This window comes from Eumetopias jubatus, unplaced genomic scaffold (genome assembly GCF_037043125.1).
Source record: "Eumetopias jubatus isolate StellerSeaLion01/CBP00866 unplaced genomic scaffold, mEumJub1_p1.0 scaffold_6, whole genome shotgun sequence".
Classification (NCBI taxonomy): domain Eukaryota; kingdom Metazoa; phylum Chordata; class Mammalia; order Carnivora; family Otariidae; genus Eumetopias; species Eumetopias jubatus.
Window position 1 is genome coordinate 132,075,319 of NW_028274812.1, and position 8,435 is coordinate 132,083,753.

General features: G+C 40.0%; 1 pseudogene; it reads left to right on the top strand.

Annotated features, from left to right (window-relative positions):
- Nucleotides 1-605: 605 nt before the first annotated feature.
- Nucleotides 606-1,400, top strand: LOC148164160 (N-acetyllactosaminide beta-1,6-N-acetylglucosaminyl-transferase pseudogene; annotated as a pseudogene).
- The last annotated feature ends 7,035 nt before the right edge of the window (nt 1,401-8,435 follow it).

Consider the following 8,435-nt stretch of genomic DNA (forward strand, 5'->3'; position numbering starts at 1 on the left):
CATTTCTTTAACTCTTTTGTTCCTGTATATCAATTTAGTTTCACAAAAATACCTGCAAGGGAGGAAAATCTCAAACTCCAGTGTTTTCAGAAGTCTGTGACATGAAAGGAAAGAAAATTTTCTGGGATAAAAATATACCAGTGACACCGTAGTGGAGGCAAACGTTTCCCTTTCTTCCCTTTCTAGGTTCTTTGGCTGGTCTCATCATTAAAGTGACATCAAACAGATTAACAGAAGAAAAACAAATTTAATTTCATATGTATGGGAGCTCATAGAAATATGAGACTCAAAGAGGTGACCCAAGTAGGCAGCTTTTATACCTTTTAGACAAAGAAACAATAAATTTGTTGAAGAATCGAAAAGATGAGGAAGGTTGGGCTGGGGTAGTAAATTAGTGAAAAAGTGACAAGGTTTGCTTATACAGCCTTCTTGGCCCTAAATTCCCTATCTCTGGTGATATGGATGCCTCTCCTTCTCCTAGTAAGTAGAAGGAGGGTACCTTTCACATGAGAGATGTATTTCCTGCTTCCAGGAGAACATAGGAGATTCAGTGCATCTTCTTGCACCAGCTTTTTCTTAAGTAATTTTAATTCAAAATAATCAATATGCCAAACAGGCATATTTGGGGCAGGCTTCCCAGAATCCCATCAACACCATTGAGAACTATAACTTGCCAACAATACTGGCTCCAAAATCAATACCTAACGAAACATCTGTGTAAAGATGAAGCTGAGTTCTCTTTGGCATACCGTGGATGGTATGACCATGTGGATGATGGTCATCCACAAAGATTTGGATATATTTGAAAGTCTCTTCAAGACTATTTGCACACCTCAAAATTTCTACTATGTTCATGCGGATGAGAAAGTAATCCCTGCTCTCAAAGTTGCAGTGGGAAGGCTATTGAGCTGTTTTGCAAATGCCTTTCTGACTTCCAAGAGGGAGCCCGTGGTTTACGCAGAAATTTCCAGGCTTCGGTCGGACCTGAACAGCCCGGCAATACTTGTAGCTTCTGAAGTTCCACAGAAGTACACCATCAATATCTATGGGCGAGATCCCCCTGAAACCAGTAAGGAACTAGTTTAGCATCTGAAAGGATTTTAAGAGAAAACTGTAATTCTAGGGGTGCCGCCTCCTCCTTCTATTATCAGAAGGACCAAATACGTGCACTTAGAGCAGGGATGCTGTTTGTTTTTCTTTATGCTTCAGGCTTGGATGAAAGAAACACCTCCTCATAACCTGGCATTTGCTTTGGCTCTGCCGATGTGGTCCTTACAAGAGAATTTGCTAAAGTTGTTCTTCAAGACCAGAGGGCTATTGATTTACTTGGGTGGTTGAAGGACACCTACTCTCCTGATGAACATTTCTGGGGGACTCTCAATAGGTTTCCAGATATGTGAAACTTGATTTCCATTCTACATAACATCTGGGAGCAGTGTGTGTGTGTGTTTTACACTTTGAAAATGTGCTTGATGGCTTTATATGTATTCACCTATGTTTCCAGTCTTTATGAACATCCTATAGACTGTTTTGTGCGTCTGTTTCTTTTTTTAAAATTTTTTTAAAGAATTTATTTATTTATTTGACAGAGAGAGATAGACAGCACAAGCAGGGGGAGCTGGAGAGGGAGAAGCAGGCTCCTCTCCGAGCAAGGAGCCCGATGCGGGACCCGATCCTAGGACCCTGGGATCATGAGCCGAAGGCAGATGCTCAACCAACTGAGCCACCCAGGTGTCCCTGTGCCTCTGTTTCAATGGAATTCATATAAAATAAATTATACTTTTTACATATCAATAATATATTTTTTGCTTATAGAATATATTTATTAAATTTTTACTGCATGGTATGTCACAAATCTTTGATAGGACACATGAAACTTTTTAAAGCAATTATAGTATGCTGTTCAGGAATTCAACTATCTTCAACATGCCTAACTTGTTATGGTCTCATTTTATGCAAATTTGAATTGTGTGAGTTTGGGAAGTTTGAGATCTGAAAAAAGTCAATAAGATCCCTATAAGAACAATTTGAAATAATGCAAATATGTCCAAATTAATTCTTTTAAAGATTTTATTTATTTATTTATTTATTTATTTATTTATTTATTTATCAGAGAGAGAGCACACGATCGCACAAGCAGGGGGAGTGGCAGGCAGAGGGAGAAGCAGACTCCCCGCTGAGCAAGGAGCCCCATGCGGGACTTGGTCATGACCTGAGCTGAAGGCAGATGATTAACCAACTGAGCCACCCAGGTGCCCCTTATTTTTTTTTTTTAAGCTGTCAAGAATTTCAAGAATTCAGCACTGTTGGCCAAATGAAGTATAGACTATGTTTAGGCTTGGTCATGTGGCAGCCTCACTTAGCTTGGTGAATAGAAATCCCACCATCCATTGTTAGCTCTGTACTCCAGGTGTGGATGAGTCTTCAGGAACTCATCCTTCATGTAAAATTTGAAAACCCTATACTAGTTATTGATGGGCAGAAATTTTTTTTTATTTTTAATTTTTTAAATTTTTATTTATTTTTTTCTCCATTTATTTATTTTTAAAAATTAACATCTAATGTATTATTTGTTTCATGGGTACAGGTCTGTGATTCATCAGTCTTACACAATTCACAGCACTCACCATACCACATACCCTCCCCAGTGTCCATCACCCAGCCACCCCATCCCTCCCACACCCCTCCACTCCAGCAATCCTGTTTGTTTCCTGAGATTAAGAGTCTCTTCCGGTTTGTCTCCTCTCTGGTTTCATCTTGTTTCATTTTTCCCCCTCTTCCCTTATGATCCTCTGCCTTGTTTCTCAAATTCCACATATCAGTGAGATCATATGATAATTGTCTTTCTCTGATTGACTTATTTTGCTCAGCATAATACCCTCCAGTTCCATCCACATCATTGCAAATGGCAAGATTTCATTTTTTGATGGCTGCATAATATTCCATTGTGTGTGTGTGTGTGTGTGTGTGTGTGTGTGTATATATATATATATATATATACACCACATCTTCTTTATCCACTCATCTGTTGATGGACATCTAGGCTCTTACCATAGTTTGGTTATTGTGGACATTGCTGCTATAAACATTGGGGTGCACGTGCCCCTTCGGATCACTACATTTGTGTCTTTGGGGTAACTACCCAGTAGTGCAATTGTTGGGTCATAGGGTAGCTCTATTTTTAACTTTTTGAGGAACCTCCATACTGTTTTCCAGAGTCGCTGCACCAGCTTGCATTCCCACCAACAGTGTAGGAGGGTTCCCCTTTCTCCACATCCCCGCCAACATGTGTTGTTTCCTGTTTTGTTAATTTCTGCCATTCTAACTGGTATAAGGTAGTATCTCATTGTGGTTTTGATTTGTATTTCTGATGGGCAGAAAATTTTTAAAAATTACTTTTTTCATATTCTAAAATACAGTCCTATCGTAGAAAACCTGGGAAATGAAGAGTAAAGTAAAATTGCTAAGTAGAAATTGTAAGAAAATAAAAATTATACATCATACAAATTGAGAAATAATTGGTGCGAAAATATTTGTATCATTTATCTCCTTCTCCATGTATTGCTTTATGTAGTTAGGTTATATATATATACATTTTTTTAAAGTAGGCTCCATGCCCATCATGGGGCTTTAACTCATGACCCTGAGATCAAGACCTGAGCTGAGATCAAGAGTCAGACTCTTAAGTGACTGAGCCGCCCAGGCACCCCTGTAGTTAGGTCATATTGATTTATATAATTTTGTATCCTGCTACTTTCTCCTAACAATATATGAGAATGATTGCCCTGTCTTCTTGGAAATATGATGTAACTGCTTTCTTTTTCACAGTATGGATGAAGCATAATTTGCCAGTTGTTGAGCATTCATTTCCATTTTCCTACTGTGGAAAATATTATCATAATCGATGTTGAAGAACATGGAAAGTCACACCTTTTCACATAAAGCTTTGTCACATTTTAGTGTTACTGCCTTTGGAACAAAAACTTCATGAATTGAAAGAATGAAATCACCATGTCATTCACCTGAAACTAACGTAACACTGTGTGTCAAATATACTTCAGTAAAAACATCATAACAGCCATTAACAAAAGAAATTGAGGGGCACCTGGGTGGCTCACTCAGTTAAGAGGCTGACTCTTGATCTCAGCTCAGGTCATGATCTCAGGGTCCTGGGATGGAGCCCAGCATCAGGCTCCATGCTCAGGGGGCAGTCTGCTTCTCCCTTTCCCTCGGCTGCCCCCTCTTGTGCTCTCTCCCACTCTCAAATAAAAATAAATAAAATCTTTAAAAAAATTGAAGAGATAGGAACATTTTAAGTTCTTGATACATATTGCAAAATTGTCTAGGGGAGAAAAAAAAAAACCTTGAGTTTACTGGCTTAGGTTCTTCAGCTAAAGCTCTAGAAATTACACTGACAAAACACAGGTTGTAGAGAGAAAAAGAGTTTATTAATACATATAGTGCACATTCACACGGGAGAGAAACAGCAGTGAGTAACTCAAAGGAATGGTTAAAACTTGGGGTTTATACAGGATCTTACCAAAGAACGATACCTTTGTAGGGAAGGAACAGACAAAGGAAAAGGAGTTTAGGCTCTTAGGGGTGGCAAATTGTAGTAAAAGAAATATGTGGGTGCAACTAATAGAAGATAAGAGCTAGTTAGTAAGGTTTATGATCTAGATTCCTCTGGTGCCATGTCCATAATGGTCTAGAGTTGTTTCAGTAGATTAAGAATCATCCCATCACTTCAGGGCCATTTGGCTAAGATCAAGTGTGAAGAATCATCCTGAGCCTTTCCTGCTAGAGAGAGGAAGGGCAGAGTTTCCTGTGTTTGCTTCTTCTGAATCACTTCGGATCACAATCATCCTTATGTCAGGGTTGCAGACTTTGGGGTAGCATACTCTGAATCCTCGGAACCCCTTCATTACCTTCCAAAATACGTTCTAATTTTCAATCAGACCACCAGTGTACAAGAGGGCTTATGTCATCACACTCTGCCCACAGTGGATATTCTTAGATGCTTCTTTTTAAAAGCTATTTGAATTAAAGAGAAAAAGAGCTGCATTTTTGTTTTTATTTGCAATTCAGTGAAGGTGAATCTTTTTTTTTTTAACGTCTACTAGCCCTTTTTCTTTGTCTTTGTGGGTCGCCAAGTTTTATCCATGGTGGGCATGGAATTTAAATGTTCTCTTGTTAACTATGGAGAAGAGAAGAACAGGTTAGGTGGGTCAAGAGAAGGAAGAATAGGGTATACAGAGAAGAAAATGGAGCCCCTAAAGAGCAGGGAAGTCCTGAAGTAATTGAATGGGCAGGATCTGCTAAGCGGTACAGTGAAGTAATTAGGTCATTGCCAAGGAATGGAAAATCAGCTTTGGCTGAGATCATTCGGCTTGACTGGCTCTTTCAAAATGAGAGGACCTCAGTCCTTAACCTTCAGAAAAGCTGCTGCTTCTCTCCTTACCCTCCTCCACCTTCCAATGCTGGAAGGGTCTGAAGAACACCCATGTGTACAAAAATAGATATCTGATGATTTTATTCTTTTGTTGGTAAAAGACGTCGAATCTCATAAAGCATTATATTTATTTCTCTAGCAAGATTCCTGTGGAGTAGGGTCTATTTTTTCATACTTTTGCAAGTGGTACAGAATGCCAGGCCGTGAAGAAATTGAGGAAGTTGAATGCTAAGGAGGAAGTTGAATTGTCGATCGGACAAACGCTCAGCCGAGGATGAGGGGAAAGATAACCAGCCGAAGCCGTTACAACTTTACTTTTCTGATTAGGAAAATAATCTATGACCATAAATATGAAAAACAGAAACAAGTATATAAAAACAGTAATTTCTCAGAATCCCAACACTCAAAACTCTATTACAACAGTTGAGCTTCTTTTAGTCTCTTCAGGAAAAGGTTATTTTAATAATTACTGACTTGCTATTCCTTTGGCTTTTCTTGACTCTACTGCAAATTTTGTGTGTGTGTGTGTGTATGTGTGTGTGTTTTAAGATTTTATTTATTTATTTGACAGAGAGAGAGAGCATGAGCAGAGGGGAGCAGATTCCCCCCTGAGCAGGGACCCTGGTGCGGGACTCGATCCCACAACCCTGGGATCATGACCTGAGCTGAAGGCAGACCCTTAACTGACTGAGCCACCCAGATGCCCCTGCCAATTTTGTTTTTTTTTTTTTTTAAACCCACTGGATATTATAAGTTGCTTTAAACCACTTATGGGAAGAGAGGAAGCTGGGTAAAACTATAATAGCATCTAGCTTGTTCCCCGGAACATGAATCATAATTCATTCCCAGAAGGATGTGTAAAGAGCACATAGGCCCTCCTGTTTGCCTGGCCTGAGGCTCATGGTGAAGTAACTCATTCAAGGTATACAACTTTCCTTACGGACCGTAGAATCCGGCCTCCTAACTCCCAACCCAGGGCATTTTCTACTAAATCCTGTTGCCTTGTGACTTCGCTTCCTTAGTGGGCAGATCTGTGTGAGGAACACAGATCTAAATCCATTATAACTCACTCTGGATCTGGGACTATAGGATTTCCCATTTGGAACTAAGTTTAAGGGTGCACCTCAAGTACCAATGATCTGTGAAGAGAATCCAAAAATCCCTTCTCTGGCAAAAGCAAACTTTGAGTGGGGAAAATGGAGGGTAGTCTCAGAAAAATACCAGAGAATAATTCTCATGCATCCTACATTAGAGCGTCCTAGTGGGAGATCCAGTTTTGGCACAACAGCTACTTCCCTGTTAACTGCTTAGAACCTCTCTGGGGTCGGAAGCCTTAGATTCAAAGCCTTTCCGGATTCTGTAGGGAAGGGTAGTAACTGGTAGTAACTAGATAACTTGAGACATCAAGACTCCAGGCACAGATCTTTCTTTGGTTCCCAGGCCAGCCCTTTGAGGGTGGGACTAAAAGGCAAACAGATCTTTGTGTGTCCGCATTCCAGCTTTTGTTATCCCACTTTCCAAAACATTAGGGTTAATTTGGTTAACCTGCCTTTACCTTAAAGGGAAGGAGGTATTTGCGGTAGGATGCATCTGGGCAACTTCATCCTCCTGGGAATGAGGGGGAGAGAGATAGAGAGAGAGAGAGAGAGAGAGGAGAGAGAAGATTGGAAGGAGGGGCACACAGCGTTACCTCTGTTTAATTCCAAGCAGTATACAATCCAGGAGGATTAAGCTTATGTGGGCTGCCTTTATGTTTTCTATTTCCAGAATCTAGCACAGTGCCTGGCATAAAGTAAGCACACAAAAAATGATTGTTGTATGAGTGAATGAATCATTCGATAGTGGTACATGGGATTTCCATTTCTGAAGGTTTTTCAAAGAATAGCTCAGGGTAGTGTGGGGTCTCCTTATGCCATGGACTTACTGGGGACTGTGATTGTTTTCATTTGCCTTGTTAAATCATTAGGATCCATATATATTTAATTACAACTTTTAAGCTTTTATTAAAGGGCAATGTTCACTTCTAATTTAATGGTTGACTTTATGTTCTTCAGTTTTCTTCAAGCAAGGGGAAAATGTTTCCAGAATTTAACAAAGTACTTGGCACTGTGCGGTGGGTTAAAACATACTTTTACTTCATGAGTCTCCACAACATTCCAGTGAGGCATAAACTCCAGTTGAGAATAGATAAAACTGGACAAACTAGAAAAGCAATGAGGTGGGCTTGCAAGTGATTTCTACCAAAATCCATCTCCAGAACTGAAGACAGATCGATTACTTAAAATCAGGTTCTGCCAAACGCAGAGCTACTTTTCTGGTTTTCCTATTTTGTCACTCTGGGCGTGTCTCAAGCCCGCTCTGAAGGCAGGTCAGGGGGTTGTATCTTTCCACAAGGTCGGCTTTATGCAATCATAAAGCCAGGTAAACACAGTTGTAAAGCAGGTTCAGGATTCCAAATTCAATGGCATTTCACCGTGCATTTAACTTGGCTTCAAACATGGCACCCAAAACAAAGCACGATACAAAGTCAAGGACGGAAGGTACAATAAGGAGTAAGAAAGTAACAAACCAAAGGCAAAACATGTATGTCTAGGGGCGAGAGGTAAATAGACTACCATACATGAAAACACTGTTTACAGTCTGTAATATTATGTTGTTTTATAACTAAGACGTATTGGGAAAATAGGTATGTTGAATGTACCCACATCCACAGACCCAAAATTAGAAGTCCTTAATACTTGGAATCTCGCACTAATGTGATCAGGGAAACAGGGAGATGAAAACTAGAGCATTCGATCGATACATATTTGATTGTCTAGCATGTGCAGACAGTGGTGGGAGCTAGAAACAGATGAGGGATGTGCTCACACACCACTCCTCCGAGTGTGGACCGCGTACGTTCACACCCACATGCAGCTAACTACCAAATAAAGTAAAACGATCCGTGTTCTCTTTGGTGTATCATCTAACTGGCAGGGGCTCG